Raw genomic sequence first — 17,246 nt, forward strand, 5'->3', positions numbered from 1 at the left:
CCAAAGATCAATTTTCCTACACAGCAAAATTGCCAGTGTTAGATTAACACCGAGAGTGTTAAATCTAACACTAGAAAAGTGTTTATATGTGTCCACACCAATGAGTGTAAATCTGACACTTTTCAAATTGATAAACACTGAATAGTGTTGAAATTACTCTACACTAGCGTCAGTGTTAAAAATTTAACTCAAACTATACTTTACTCTGGTAAATGGTACTTGATTTTTTACAAAATAATAAACTCTAGTTCTCGGTTTGTGTTTTGCTATTTCCTTGTATTTTTTGGTTTGTTTGTTTTTTAACAACACAAGGAGTAGCCTCAAAAAGGGTTGCTAAGTAGATACGAACGAGATAATTATACTACACCAGTAAGCCGTCTGACATTCAAAGAAATTCAACATCTGTGTCATGCCTTGTGGAAATGAAGGCAGCATGCTTTTATATTTTACACAAAATTAACATTATTTTACACTTGATGTTAAAAAAGTAATGCATGAGGCATAGCACTACATTTTATTGGAGTGAACTGAACACTGAAAAAAACGCCGTAACAAATGCACCATATAAACCAGGGGTGTCCAATCTATTCTGGAGAGGGCCACATACAGGAAAAAAATGAGGCATATAGGAAGCTATAAATATCAGTCTGATAGTGTGATATCTTGTAACAATCAACACGTCAACTTTGACTTTGTTTCACTGCGGTGTAAATCCTCCTTCGTATTGGTCTGATACGAGAGCGTTCAATGTCTTTTAACACAGTATGCTGCAGGACACACATCTGGACCAGACTTTGGCCACCCCTAATATAAAACACATAAAAAAAGAGGAAACAAGATTAAGCCCAATGATTTAAAAGTAAACAGTAACAGATAAATCAATAAAAGAAAATCTGAGACAATCGTGTACTATAATAATAAACATTTATAGCCTTTTTAGGGCTTGATGGAATGAACCATTGCACGTCGTTTGTTTGATGTTTATCAGCTAAGCAACTCACCTTTGCATGTGAAGAACGAGTGCTTAATTGTTTTTAAGATGGACTATTAACAGTGGTTAATTTGTGTGTACACTTGTGACACAACTAAACATAGTTAGAAACTCCCTGTATTAATAAAATCTTATGATGACCACAGTTTGAACTTGGATTATTTTTACTTTACGTTTCCGGTGATTCATATGCGGGAATTACACATATTTCAGTGTATGAAATTAGTAACTAGTTGCTGGTCAGTAGATTTTGCGACGGAAAACTGAAAATGGCAAAGTAGCTTCGTAGAAGTGATTGATGCAAACACTAGAGCAGGGGTGGCCAAGTTCGGTCCTCGAGAGCCACTATCCAGCCTGTTTTCCATGTCTTCCTCCTTCAGCGCAGCTGATTCCAATGATCAGCTCATCAGCAAGCTTTGCAGAAGCCTGACAACGATCCTGATCAATCAGGTGTGTTAGTGGAGAGAAACATGGAAAACAGGCTGGATAGTGGCCCTCGAGGACCGAACTTGGCCACCCCTGCACTAGAGGGATGGCAAAGTGAAAGTGTAGGTAAAGAAATGGAGGAAGGGTGCGCCTCATTAAATAAAAGCTTCAGTGCGCATAAGACTCAGATTTATGGCTGAGCGAAGAATTCCTCAGTTGTTTTCAGTCCACAATCAAAGATACTTATGAACCTGAGCTGACTTGTAGTGCAACCTTTTATTTTCAAGGTCAATGCAACTAGCTCAAAGCCAACAGGTGGGCTCTCATGTGAGTGTAATAGTGGAAGACTTACTAGTTGTACTAAGTATTTGTATAATATCCATTCAAGTTTTACCATGCATTTACAGTATGTACGTTGACGTTACGCCCTTACTACTTGCTTCACTTTCTTATCACGTGTTACACAAGTGTGATTCATTCCCACTACATTTCCACACCCAGGTCAATAATTCTGTCGGACATTTGGAGTGAATTAGTGGGCCTGACCCATTGGGAGAGGACCAGCAAGGGAGTGGCGTGTGTGCATGTGAACACATATGGTTTCACGTTCCAATGCGGACTTCAAAGTAAGTTCACCTGTTATAACAAAGAGATACTCATGGGTCAGTACAGCACGTTCTCCCTCCTAAAAGTCCTCCACACAATTAGGCCAAAATAGTGTGGTTTAATAATAGACGTACGTGCTTAATAATTTGTGGTATGCACTGCGTGTGTGTGTTTGTGTAAAGCCATCCCAATATGGCTACCGCAAACACACCGTTGTGATCATGTGCAAAGAAAGCGTGTGTGAAAAGTGCAGATTCACTTTTGCAGATTAACAGGTTAAACCACTGGTTTCAGTTTTTTTATTGTATTGTGAGTTCGTGCGCATGTACGCGAGAATAAAATACTGTAAATAGCCCACTGGCTGACTTTTTCTGTATTTTTCTTCTGGCTTTTTTGAAAGGAAGTGGAATTGTATTTGGCACCAGATAAGGTGAGCTTCCTTGTGTAACAAACTTACATAACTCTCACCGTGCCTTTTAAGTTCACCAACCCAAACAATCACATACTGTATGTTGTTTCAGTATAGGTTGACCTTTGACCCTGTTACTGTCATCAATGGGAAATAGTTGCTAGAAACAGTTCAAAATGCGACCGAAATTTTTTTGCTGGATGTGACTGGTCAAATATTTTGGTGAACACAAGACTGAATTTGATTATGCACAATAATAATCTGACAAAATGAATGTACAGACAACAATGTTCATATGCATGCCAGCAGTTAGCAGTGTCATGTAAAACTTCTGGATGCGTTTGATTAGGTGGATGCTGTAATGAGGCCCAAATGTTGACCGATTTAAATCTGATTAGCATGTTTAGATTATCTCAAAGTCGAGCGGAGCGACCAAATAATGCAATTTTCTCAAACATCATGTAAACATACTGAATGTTTCTCACTAAAGCGCAATTAGAGCGATGAGTGAAAAGGTTCGTTCAGTCAACAAAGTTCTTGTCTGGTGTCCAGTGCTGATAAAACTGCTGTCATGTTAGCATCCACGCTAATCTCTTGTTTTTAAGATTTCAGTCAAGGTCAAGCACCACTTAAGGGTATGTTTACGCAACAACATTTAAGTATTTGAATATATGAACTGGGTCAGTCACGAAAGCAGCAGTTGATGGTTTCGGTATTTTCTTATTGTTGCTACTCAGCAACCCACTTCTTTAAAATAAAGAAAAAATAGTTTTCAAAATTGCCTTTTAAAATACGCATGTATAATATTTCTCAATGTAACTACAGATTTATATCTTCAAATAGAATTTCTGAGTGTTGTTGTTGGCAATGATTTTTTTTCATTTTAAAAAACTCCCTTACCTAATGTGTTCTGTGTGGGGACTCGGTACACCGAATGACAATAGATTTACACCAAAAATTTTAATGTTTCTAATGCATGTATGTCAAAATGTTACTTTTGACCTGGTATGCACATCACATACTTGAATGAATGCTCAGTTTACAACTGAGCATGTAACCCAAATGGGTACCTCAGTCAAAATTAGTCTCATATGGTCAAAATTACAGTAATTATTTGGAAACCACAACTGAGCCATACATATAAAATTTAGTTACTGCCACACTAACTGAGAGGGCCTTCTTGGGAAAGGTCAGTGGGTAAGGTCGTAAGGATTATGGTGACCTGGTGCAACCTTGCCCGTATTTGGAAGAGATGATGTAGCAGCATACCAGGAAGTAAACAGGGAGTCTTTTCCTGTTGGTTTTGATGAGAAGTAAGCCGCACCTCGGCAAGATGTAGTTGTCATTGTTGCAAAACAAGGCCCTGGTTTTGTTATTTTAAGGAAGTGGAGGAGGAAGAGATGTGCAGCAGAAAGAAAAAAAAAAAAAATGGATATGCATCGTATACTAATGACTCTACAATAAGGTGAAGAGTGTAATGTGGTTCATGAGCTATGAAGATGGCTTCGCTTCAGGCTGAGCAGGGAGCAGTTTATATGCACTTTTGATATGACCAAGTGTTCGGGTTAGAGAAGGGGTCTTATTTGGATTTTTAAAAACCGAATAAGAGCATATTCAGATTTTTGCGTCTATACATGGCCTTTCAAAACCCAAATAGTGGCAATTGACTGCATGTAATTGTAATGTTCCTCCATTTTCATCTGGCCATTTACTGTAAAAGTCTGCCAAAATAGCATTCCGCTAGCCAATCTCATATTGGAGAAACTTTTAGTTGTCACCGAAATGCTGCTCTAGAATACTTTTTTTAAACTTGAGGAGTAAACAATGAATGGGTTCTTCAACGGCATGCTGTGCATTACTAAGTACAGTGTGAAAAGGCCTTCATGCCACTGCACAAACTTCATACATAAAGTTCATGATTCAACTAATTCAATATTGTTCGTAACTTCAAAACCTTGCATGTTGGTGACATTGTAAACTAGGGACCCCTTCCAATTATTTAGTTCGTGACCAAGACCCAACCGTAATGGGGCCGCAATCCAGTTTTGAGTATCAACCACCAGTTGAAAATCAATGCCCTAAAGTGTTGACCCTTCTCAGTCCAATCAGTTTGAGTTCGCTGAGGTTAGGTTACTTCTTGATATGATTAAGACCATTCCAAAATAAATATTTTCTCATCTTTATTTATTTTGATTCCATTAGATTTTCACAATAAGACCTCCATCAAATAAATGCAACCAAGCCATTGCAGCTGTGATGAAATTGATAGTGTGTTGGTGTTGCATGAGTGTGCGATGATACAAAGCATTGTGTAGACTATCACATGACTGCTGCAGACACCTGTTGTGGGTGCCCGGGCGACACTGTCAATAATTGATACGCATCCACACCTGTACAATGTGTTAATGCATAATAATTAACACATTAGAGTGTCCTTGCACGACTTTGCATTTTTGCCTTATTAAGGTTGGTGAATTGCTTTTTACAAGCTGCGAAAATACGATAACCTGAGGTGTGTTGTGCTATCACCAAGAAAATATATCATACCTTAATGGGAGTGTCTTCCTTTTCATCCACGCCACAGTGTACATTCACACACTGCACTACACTCAACAACTGCATTTAATTAATAAATACACAAAAAATCATAGTCAAATATGACCTATTTTTAATGAAATGATTGACTTTGGGTCCAACAACTTTGTTAGTCAGCAAAGGTAGCATGAACTCACTTAGCACATTTCCATCAGAGCACACACTGTGTACATTGTGAACGTGTCCGGTGTGTGAATTTCAACAAGGCCGTGTTGCCACAACTGGAGTGCAGCCATTGTGTACAGTACTTCCCAGAAATGAGGATTGCGTAATCCCTACAGTCAGTGCAAGCAACCAAAGAAACTGAAAGTTTGCATGGATGTTGACTGACTCTACAAACAATTTGCGTCCGCCTAGTCACATACACTCACACTTTGTCTGGAGCAGCATTTGTAGCACTTTTGTTTGTGATTAGGGTTGGGTTAGAAAAAAATCCAACATGGAAATGATTGGATCAGATTCATTATGGGCGAATTAGATCAGCCTTTTTGAATTGCTGCTTGATAAATTTATCAGACCACCATAAGCAATTTGTCCAAGAAACAGTTTGGCAACATTAAGTGCTCTAATGTGTACTCTTTCAATTGCAATTTGAACAGTAATGAATAATTCTATCTTGAATTCACCTTGTAATACCCACATTTCATTGAGCCGGGCTTCTCTTATCATTCAGAAAATAATCAAGCAGAACATTCAACTTGATAAGTGATTGATAAGAAAATGCAGTTCATCGAATCTGAAAGATTGGACTTAAAGGAGAGAAAATCAATCATGCAGCGAGTGATGTGATGTTTGGGCTTAGCAGAGTGGTTCTTAACCTTGTTGGAGGTACTGATCCACACCTATGTGCAGTCACCTTCTTTATTGAGCAATAAAATGTTTTATATAGCTAGATAGATAGATAGATAGATAGATAGATAGATAGATAGATAGATAGATAGATAGATAGATAGATAGATATAGGGTGGGCACACTCGGTCTTCAAGAGCCAGAGTCCTGCAGGTTTTGGATGTTTCCCTTCTCCAACACAGATGATATATGATCAGCTCATCAGCAAGCTCTGCATAAGCCTGATAACGATCCTGTTGATTGGAATCAGGTGCGTTGAAGCAGGGAAAAATCCAAAACCTGCAGGACTCCAGCCTTCGAGGACCGAGTTTGCCGTTTGCAGTGATGGTGCAGATATTGGGTGCAATTATGCGAATGTTTAGAGTCCAATGAGACAACAGCATTACTAAATTTTTATTTAATTACTTTTTTTTTTTATAACAGAAATTACATTAGGACGGTGGATGACTGGTTAGCACGTCCGCCTCCTAGTCCAGAGGACGTGAGATCAAGTCCGGGCTTCGGCCTTCCTGGGTGGAGTTTGCATGTTCTCCCGGTGTTTGCGTGGGTTTTCTCCCACATTCCAAAGACATGCATGGCAGGTTAATTGAACACTCTAGATTGTCCATAGGTGTAATTGTGAGTATGGTTGTTCGTCTCTGTGTGCCCTGCGATTGGCTGGCAACCAGTTCAGGGTGTACCCCGCCTACTGCCCGAAGCCAGCTGGGAGAGGCTCCAGCACCCCCTACGACCCTTGTGAGGACAAGCGGTTAAGAAAATGGATGGATGGATGGATGGAAATTACATTAACCTTTCCAATGCAAGTACTTGAATCCCATCTCATAATTTGCAGAAGCCTGCTGCTATCCAGCACGGGGTAGAACATGCAAACTCAACCCAGGAAGGCCAAAGCCCGGACTCGATCTCGCGTCCTCTGCACTGTAAGGCGGACGTGCTAACCAGTCATCCACCATACCGCCCTAGCCTGCTGCTAAAGATAGTGACATATGATAGAGGTGAACTTTCCATGCTCTTTTAATGACATCCTGTTAACCATTTCAAACATCTTATCAACCAAGCTTATTGGACTTTGCTTCAGGTTTTTGGTACCAATTAAAGTATAATACTGATTGATCTAATCAAGATAAGCATCCACGTCCACTTGATATTGCATCTGAGCTTCTTTTGAGTTCATTCCACAGAGCAAATTGCAGGTTGGGAAAACAAAACCAGGTCGACAGGTTTGACGACACGTGTTGTTAGCCTGGAGGCGAATACCTGATGATCACACAGCGGGTTGAAAGGAGTGAGGATATCATGTATGCGAGTCAAAGTTTGGGAAGAACATTGCACTGGGATCCTATTAGATGTAGTATGTAACGGGATTGAAAGCTTGAAAAGGGAGGTAAGAGAGCTTAGCAAGGAGGGGTGCAGTGAGCAGAGCTGTTATTTCCTACCCACTGTGTATGCCGTGGCAAGATAACAAGGGAACACTTTTTTAAACAGCATGTGGGAATTTGGAGTTTGTTTTTTCTCGTAGAGGCATTGTTTTAGATCGCAGCGGCTACACCTCCTATGTTGCTCGCTCCCCCTACCGACCAATATGACCCCATGTGTGTGATAACAACACGCTGGCGCCCTGGGCCAACGCTTTGAAAGTCCACCTTAGCTACTTGGTTATCTTCACTGGATGTCTCCGCGCTTCCCTTACTAACTCACAAAACTACACACACACGCATGCAATCAGTCAAAAGTAAGCCAGAGCAGACACATGAACATATTTGCACACAATGGGGAGGGGGCTGCCGGTTACGCAATGGAGAAGAGTTACAGCTCTGTGAAGAAAGGCTCCATATGAATGGAAAGGAATATTGGACTGTACTTTTTTTCACTCCTTACCTGGCACACCTGCACCACACTGCCCCCTACTGCAATAATGGCACACAAAGTTACAAACTTGGATCACTTTTGTGAGGAGGACTTGCTGGAAGTTACATTTAAGCATAAACAAATTTATGCACTGGCCAAATTTTGAATTCAATTGAAGTCTTATTTGGTTAAGGGCTATCTTTATGTTGGAAATAGCACAAGTCAGACTGGAGAAAAAAGTCAGTTTTAGTGACCACTGGAGACAAGTTCCACCCTGTTCTGGCCACCATTCAATGGCGGATCTTGTGTTAGGAGAATTAATGAAAAATATTTGATACTTTTTATTGCCGCAAATTTTTTTGGGGGGTGGGGTGACTTTTTGCATTCTTCCCTCTTTTTCATCATTCTAAAGTAATTCTAGTAACATCTAACATAATCGAAACTATAGAGTTGGAATATTTGATATGCCTGTATTGGGAAAGAAAGTGAATCATTTTTACTCAGTTTTAATATTTTTGTCAAAATGTACAAAAATTACAACAATAGTAACTTTCAAACCCCCACATAACAAAAATGTTAAACATTTTTCAAATAAAAATATATAGTAATTCAACTAATTTATTCCTATATTTGCTATTAACTGTGAATGAAATATATGTAGGGTTACCCTCGCCAGGGGGGATTCCAGGGACTGTTGATGGCTATCAGTAGTACATTGTGCAGCCACATGTTTTCTTTACCCATTCATTCTATTTTTTGTTTTTTAATAGTGCATGTCGTCTTGAGGTTCATGAGGGAGCTTGTGTCATTCCCTGCTGACTTAAGGCGAGTTGCAGAGGTACAACCAGGACTGTTTTATTTGTACTTCTACATGTTTACAAGTTGTTTTGTTAAATGTTAAGTTGACATAAGTAACAAAATCTAAACACGGTACATGCTACTACAGAGGTGTACAGTTTGGTCCGAATCCAAATTAGGAGTTACTGCGCTAACAAATTCCATTCATTCTAAAGTACCGGTAGTTGTCCATGAGACAATGTCCAGATGTCTCCTGAGCGCAGTGGCAAAAGAACAAGCCGCCATTGTGCAGCTCATCTGCACGGGCGTGTAACCCGATGCCGTTATGTAATGCTTGGCTGGGGAGATATGCACATCTGAAGAATGAGATCCCAGGGATGTTAAGCCAATCAACGAGAAAATACGCAGGATGTTTGAAGTGATTTCCTATTTTTGAGGGAAGTAGGATGTTTTCTCCATTTTGGTCAGTGAGTCAGCTTCTACAAAATGTTTCCACGGAGTTTCCGATGCGTCCATATTCGTTGTTTCACGGTAGATTGGCGCAGGCATCCATGACTAAATAGCTTCGCGCAGCTGTTTTTCACTGGAGCTGACTCTCGTTATCTAGTAAACCATTGATAAATAAGTCAGGGGTAAGGGTCGTTTCGACAGTTTGCTGACTTAATGAAATCGGTGAGATGACATCATACTTAGTTTTAGAATGTGTCCACTGGGATCGATTTTGGCCACCTATATATCTATATATATATATGTGTGTGTGTGTATTAGGGATGTTCGATATCACCAGTACATGTACTCAAACTTTGAGTAGTCACCGATACATACTGTACATACATCACACATAAAACAATGACAGATCATTTTTTTTTAAATATCTATATATCACAATATAGCATTCTTCCTTAAAATAGCATAAGAAGTCTAATTTGAGTGACCTAAATGTGAATAAATGTCCACAATTTGAAAATATGTACAAAAATCTGAATTTTAAGAGCTAATCTAACTAATTATTCTCCCCATATTTGAAACGCTGTTAGCATTATTGTATGTGAAATCCGTTGCGTTGCAATTCATTTATTAGTTTCAAGGCTCGAAGTAAGCTACAAGACATTGTGCAATTGTGTTGCTCTTATGCGGATATATTGCTCTGAAAATGTTATTTGCGCACAGTTAGAGGCACTGTTGTTGTCTGGCCTCGTCACAAAAAGTGAAATGTAAAGTGTCTTTTATTTTGGAGGTGCCGCGGAGGCGTATCACGACGTGACGGACGTGTCTTCCTTAAGGCTTAGCATTAGAGCAAAGAGTCCACGTCCCTCGCCTGGAAGTCATTCGCGTTTGACAACTTTGGCAAAAGTAACATTAATCAAAATAAGTAGAGATTTGCAGAAAAACGGCGGCCATGAGGAGCGATTTGTTAACAATTCTGTTCCACCAAGAACCATTAACATTGCGACTCCACAAGTACCTAACAGCGATAAAGAAAAGGTACCGACCAGTAAGTCTTAGCGACACACTCGCCTACTACGTCTAGTGTAATTAATAGCGCCAACAATTGTATTTCTCTTATTTCACAAGTGCTAAACACGTGAAAAGTGTTGAAAGAAATATCCAGCCTCTGTAAATGACACTGACGGAGGCAATGGAGTCGAGGTCTGTCGGGAGCACCGAAGTAATTAAAGTGAGAAACGGTACACAGTTATATAACATTTGTATGTGAATGATGCAAGCCTAGATTTGGGCAGTTTTTGGAAATCAACCATTAAACATGTCTTTAAATGTGTAGAAGTATAAACTGAAGATATATCACCATACTCTCTTAATTGAAAGTGTACAAAAGTTTTTCAGAGAGATCAAGGAGAAGCCTGAAGATTTTGAGGAAGAAATGGAATAGTAGTTATGGCAATGATTTTGGTCATGATAACATTAGCACTGTATATTTCATAGCATTGGTAATTTCTTTTATATATTATTGATTATTTTAGCCCGCAACAATCCTAAAAAATACCTGTGAAATCCTGGAGGGACTGGTTAGGACTGTCTACAAATTAGCTATAGATGACATATGTGCCATTCATAATCACCATTTAGCCAGTATTTATTTTATTGTTATTGTTATTCTGATTGCTGTAGTAATTGGTAGTGGTAGAACATACATCACCACTCCAAATTTAGTGAATTATTATTATTATTTATTATTATTATTATATGATCTGTCTTTATGGAGTGAGGCATTTGTGTGACATAAATGTTCACAAAAATAAATGAAAACACCCTATATAGCCTGGACATAATTTGAATTCCTTGTATAAACTATAATAATAATAATAATAATAATAATAATAATAATGTAAAAAATTTAAAATCTGAATTACTTGATATAAAAATAAATTTTAAAGTAGCGAAAAAAAGTTACTTTGCCTGGTAACGAGTTACTTTTATTATGAAGTAATTCAATTACTAACTAATTTACTTTTTTAAGCAAGTAATGAGTAACTATAACCAATTACTTTTTTAAAGTAACGTTCCCAACACTGTTTATGAGTGACTGCGTGTTGTCATACCAGCGATTATTCATTTCACGACTGATTTAGCAATTAAATTGACCTCACTGTCCACTTGCTGATGATTTACAGTAAGGGGCCTGCTGAATAAACAATCAGGAATTCCCGTCTAATTTATAGACTGCCTTCCTGCCGCCACGGCTCCCTTGATAGGGTCCAGTTTCAGCTGTCCTTGTGGAGACACGTCCTTATCAGTGTTCTTGTTGTGTTTAGGTACAAACAGCACATTCCTGCGGGGGAGATGGGCGTGCGCCGTTGGATCCGAGCACAGCCCTGAAGTTGGAAGGTCAGAAAGCAATGGAAGGGGGGATTGGAGGTAAAAGAGTGTGGGAGGGATTTGGTGAGGGAGAGAGAGTGCGGGTGTGTGTGTGTGTGTTGGGGGGGGGGGGGGGGGGGTGAAAAAAGAAAGGAAAAAAAAGGCGTTGCACACAAACTCTGGGTGGGAATAAAGGGCAAGGGGGAGTAAATCACGGGGTGTCTGAAAGATAGACGACCATGGGAAGAAGGAGCAGTGGCAGAATGTAACAGTAAAATGTAAACTACAGTAACTGGAGGAGAGAGAGAAAAAGCAGGAAGGCGATAAGAGCCAACCAAGGAGAAGAGTGCATAATTAGCACTTGGCACACAGCCTTAGTTGTAGCGTAAACTGTCTTAATGAAAAGCCAGAGAACAGAAGACGTGGGAGGCCAAGAAAGTCTTGCACTTGCATTTTCCTGCACTGTGATTGGTCATCAACTGCCACTCCTAAAGTCAAAAAGTCAAGTGACAAGACATAGTGATCAAATGCAAGAAAAAAAGAGCTTAAACCAAGACGTCCGGAAAGCAACGTGAACTGAGCACACAGTGGTGTGGAGGAGGTGTTTGCATGACTCAAACAAGGAGTAGTTTTTAGTGAGTATTCCTTTAGGATGGTGTAACAGTGCCCCGCCAGATGGCACAGTCTTCCTTTCCTGACAATCTCTATTTTATATTTAATACAGAGAGTATCAATAATTGTCCCCTATCGTCATTAGTAGTTCATTGCACTGCTCTGCTTGATATGCAACATGCTTTCATTATACCAACTAACTATAATTAAACTCAAATTTAACATTTGAATGTATCTTTCTTTAACTGTACATGATGGGGTTGCCAAACAACAAAGAGACTGGTCCTCTTCAAAAAGTCACATCTCCTCATTTTTGTAGCGCCTTTGTGCAAAAAGTCGTGGAGATGAAGAAGAAGAAGAGAGAGAGACGAATAGATGAAAAGATGCTTCCAAACACAGGAAATGAGAGCACTTTTTGAAATGAATTTGACTCCACTTTTACTAAGCGACCTTATCTAGCGTGAAATGACTGTTTTCTGAAAAAGGATTACGAAAAGCACTCCTTTGATCTTTGCTTACTTGTCCTATTTATTTAATTTAACCAGATCGTCACCAACAGTGAGGAACTACATACGAGGCCAAACAGCTAGAGGCATTTTATTATTTTACGGTATAAATTAGAAGAAACATACAAACATACTCTAAAGCTATGTAATATTAACATTGCAGTTTATTGTTTTGTAGTATAACAGCAAATCAAGATTTGCTTTGCTCGCTTCTTCATCATAATGTAGGTGATTTCTTTTGTTTTGCCTCTGTCGCTTAACTTTGTCGACGGCCTTAGCTTTAAGCTACCACAAAGGATTATGTTAAACATGTTTTCATTAAGGTTGATGAGGATTAACTTCTTTCCCAAGCATTTTTAGAACTTGAACAACTTTCCTTCAAATACTTCTGGGTCATTTCACTTGTATAAGATGACAATTTTTTTATGGACTTCATAAAAAATGAGAATACGAAGAGACTCCTAAAGTGGCTGTGACTAATACATGCTAGTTTTTTGTTGTCTGAGGGAGCTCTATGAAATTATCCTGGCAACAAGTGATCACTCCCAATTCTAATGTGAAATGCGATCTACAAAAAGCATATGATATTATAAACCATGATATATTGATGAGTAAATTGGAGGGTTATGGTATTAGGAATACAGCCTTGAATTGGATCAGAAGTTATTTACAAGAAAGGCAACAGTTTGTAGAGTTGGGGGGATTTAAATCAAAATGTTTGGACATAATATGTGGTGTCCCCCATGGGTTAGTGTTGGGGCCAAGATTTTTATATTGTATATTAATGATTTATGCAATGTGCCTTATTTACTGAAGTTTGTGTTATTTGCAGATGACACAACTATTCTAGTTTCTGGTGAGAAAATGCAGCTTATTTTAGATACAATTAAGTAAAAACAAGTTATCAATAAATTTAAACAAGACGAAATTAGTTGTGTTTGGTAATGTTAAATTAGGGAACTGCGTAAGATTGCAAATTGAAGGTGTGGATATAGAAAGAGTAAATTAGATTAAATTCCTGGGGGTAATTGTTGATAATAAAATCTGCTCGATCTAAAAGCATCTCCATTCTGGCAAAAGTCAAACATTTTCTCAACCAGAAATCATTACACATTCTGTACTGCTCTGTAGTATTACCATATTTAAATTATTGTTCAGAAGTTTGGGGAAACACTTACAAGACATCATTACAAATTCTGTTTCTGTTGCAAAAAAAGAGCTATAAGAGCAGTCCATAATGTATGATATCTCCACCACATCAATACACTGTTTTTCTACAATCTAAAACTGTAAAATTCTTTGATCTTGTGGAATTCAATACTGTACAATTGGTGTATAAAGCTAGACATAATTTACTGCCGGGAAAATATTGAAAATATGTTTTCAGAGAGACAGGGAGGTTATGGTTTGAGGGGAGTTCATAACTTAAAGACAAAGTATTCAAGAAGAAGACTGAGTTTTTTTACATCTGTATGTGGAGTGAAAATTTGGAACAGGCTGAGTACTGATTTACAACAATGTCCAAACATAGACCAGTTCCAACGGAAATATAAAATCAACATTTTTGAAAAGTATAGGGAAGAAGAAGTGCTTTTCAATGAAAAGTAACATTGGTTGATGTTATTATTATTATTGTATTATTATTAGTATTGTTGCTATTGACAAGGGAAAAAAATAAAATAAAAGTATGACAATATATGCATAACTTACACTGTTCAATGTATTCATTATTAATAATTACTATAATAAACTTTGTTATTAATAATCAAGATATATTATCTGTATCTTAGCAGTTTTTTTTGTTTTAATATACATACCTACTACCTATTGTGTAACGGATGTAAAAAGGGGTAGGACCGGATACGTTTATTCTTCTTCCTACTACTTTTCGAACATGTATGAGCAAATGTGTAGCTCATGACTGGGTGAAACACTGTGAAACTTTCTTATGTTGCTTTCGTCGATCGAATGTTTGTTGTTAAATAGGTGTTGTATATTTTGTCTTCACACATGTACTTTTATAACCAATTTGATTTTAATATATACATGTTCGAAATAAAATTGAAAAAAAGAAGACGTAGAGCTAAATCATAAGTTAATAATAAGTTAAAAGCTAATCAAGATAACAATATGAGTTTTAAGATAACGTGACTGACTCATTATTAATTTGTTATTATTACTTTTACATGTTTGTTTCTTTGCGCTTCACTGAACCACAAAGCATCTTTTTCAGCCCTTGGTGGCCTAAATGAGAAGACGGTGCACACCAAGCTCCAAAAGGTCAAAGTGCAACCTCCTGACATGTCAACATCTGGCTGCCAGACAGATAAATTACTGGAGCTGATCCTAGCGGCACTGTGGGAGGCGTCCACATTGTCATTTTGCATTTTCATATGCATATGCTGCTACTATTATACATATGTGATATTTTTCCATGCCGTCGCACTCATTTTCAATAAGTATGTGTAAGTATGTAGTCACATATCAGCGTGCTTGCCTGCGAATTATAGAAGTGAAAGTCATAGCTTGAAGACTCGCAAAGACAAAGAGCGCACTGCTTTTCGCACCATTTGGAAGCCATTAAATTCATACACGGCCGCAGTGACGTGGCGTGGAAAAAAATGGATGGAAAGTCAGGAATATAAACGGGGGTGGAAAGCCGTTGGAGGATATAATGCTTTCCAGACGTGCATATGCTCGTTTAGGATGTCTGAGGGTGGTGACGAAGGGGAAAGGTATACAAAAGGACTTCCTGAAAAAAAAGGGATAGCCTTATTTGAGAGGGATTTCCCTCAAGCTGCCTCCGCTCCATATGCACGTCTCATTTCATGCGAGGCGGCCGTTGGGTAGCCACAACGTGATTATATGGTACGAATGAGTCAGTCACCTGAAATAGATATGGACTCCCAATTCAAAAGGCACTTAAGAGATGGGCTGGGAAAACCAATGCGAATGGAAAAAAAATAGGGATGACTTTTCATTTCTACACTGCTTGCTGTGTTATATAACTCTCTACTCCACCATTTTTAGCACTATTACTATATAATATAGCTGCTCAGTATAGTCATGGAGATGCTGTTCATTCAAGAGGCTGTCTTCAATCAGATTTTTTATTTTATTTAGATAGTAGGTAGTAGTAATAGTAGGGGTAATCAGTAGCAAATGTCCCTTTGCTGTTTAGATGTAATATAGTCTACTGCAGTGGTGTCCAAACTACAGTCTGGGGGCCATTTGTGGCCCACTGTCCATTTTTTAGCGACCCTCTCAACATATATAAAAAACCCTATTTGACATCCTATTTGGTGCAAGTGTTGAACATAGTGTGTGTGTGTTACAACAGGTTAATTCATACAGCTTTTAAAGATATGCTAAGAAACTATTTTCTACTAAGACATTTCTCTTTATAATACTTATTTAATTAATACGTTTCAGTTTTGAAAAGCAAACATGTTTTCCTCTACTTGCTGCTTGCTGTCTGTGTCAAGGTCTGATCACATTAATGCTTAGCTAAGATCTTCAACTAAACACTACTGTAAAAACTTTCATCTTACTGATTAAGCTTGCTTTGGTTCTGAATGTGGGAGGCGGATCTATTCTAGTGGATTACAGGGCTGTGGGCTACCTCAAAATCATGAAAAATCCCAACTTGTTTGTCAAAGTGGCTCTTGCCTCTTTCCATTTTTCTGTATGCGGCCCTTGAAGAAAAAAGTTTGGTCGCCCCTGCTGTACATGGGACACGTTTTCATCAAATTCCGGAAATGATGAGTTGTCAATTCCCAAAAAGGAAGAAGTCCTGTGCCTTTTGACAAAAGCAACCATCTTGTTGCTGGCCTGTCCTTTAAATAATGTGCCATGAAGAAGAACATCTCTCTCTCTCTCTCACACGCATTGCTATCAATGGATGATTCTTCCCAAGACCGACTTGGCCAGTTTGTACATTCCTTGTGACCAGACAGTGGTCATTTTTCCACCCACTCCTTTTCAGCCTTTTTGTCCTTGACTATGAATTGCCCTGAAGGACTTTCTTCACTGTCCACTCAAACGAGCCCATTGTGTCCAAAACATCTCTCGCAGCAGCTCGACACCACCACGGGAGTCGAGCACCTAAAAACTCAACTGTGGCTACTGCGGTGTGGTCTTGCACACACTTGTGAAATGTGGTGTGTAAAATCCAGCGGGGCTTTGCCAGGACGCTTTTGAACTGAAAGGAGGGGTAAAAATAATAGCCTGCCGAAACATAGGCCTTTTTCCCAAAATGAACTCTGATGTGTTTCCTGTTGCCGTGGTAACACAGCGAGGACTCGGTTTGGAATTTTTCTGTTCCTTGCACAGCTCAGCATCAGTCAGGGGGAGGAGGTTCTGGGAGCAATTACAGAGTGAAGACGCGGGTTGTGATGGGAGAGAGGAGACGCGGCGGCCATAATGTCTGCACGGAAGAAAGAAGCTGACAGGGGTGAAAAAGAAAGTGATTTAGACAATGTATTCACTCTTGTTTGGGCACTATAGGGAGAAGAAGAAAAAAACGTATGTTGTAAAATGCCTTACGTTAAGGAAAACACGGTCCTATAGCCTCGCCCTCTTTTGGAACCAAACTTCCTTGAATGCTCATCTAATGTCAACCAGTCACTGCAGGATAACACAATGTTCCCATTCAGAATTCATGTTTCTCTTTCATGTGCAGGAGTGCACGTCTCCACGATTGCATCCCACCAAACAAATGCCACATGGAAGTGTAAATCATTGCACTCCTCCCAGACGCTCCACTGAACACTTCGAACCATTGCACAGA

General features: G+C 38.9%; 1 long non-coding RNA gene across 1 annotated transcript in view; it reads right to left on the reverse strand.

Annotated features, from left to right (window-relative positions):
* Positions 1-213: 213 nt before the first annotated feature.
* The window catches only part of LOC144034668 (uncharacterized), a 45,929-nt gene continuing 28,896 nt past the window's right edge, over positions 214-17,246 (reverse strand). The window contains exon 3 of the long non-coding RNA XR_013288263.1: positions 214-804. This is a non-coding gene — a long non-coding RNA (uncharacterized LOC144034668). The remainder of the gene's footprint in view (positions 805-17,246) is intronic.

The sequence above is a fragment of the Vanacampus margaritifer genome, chromosome 1 (genome assembly GCF_051991255.1).
Source record: "Vanacampus margaritifer isolate UIUO_Vmar chromosome 1, RoL_Vmar_1.0, whole genome shotgun sequence".
Lineage (NCBI taxonomy): Eukaryota > Metazoa > Chordata > Actinopteri > Syngnathiformes > Syngnathidae > Vanacampus > Vanacampus margaritifer.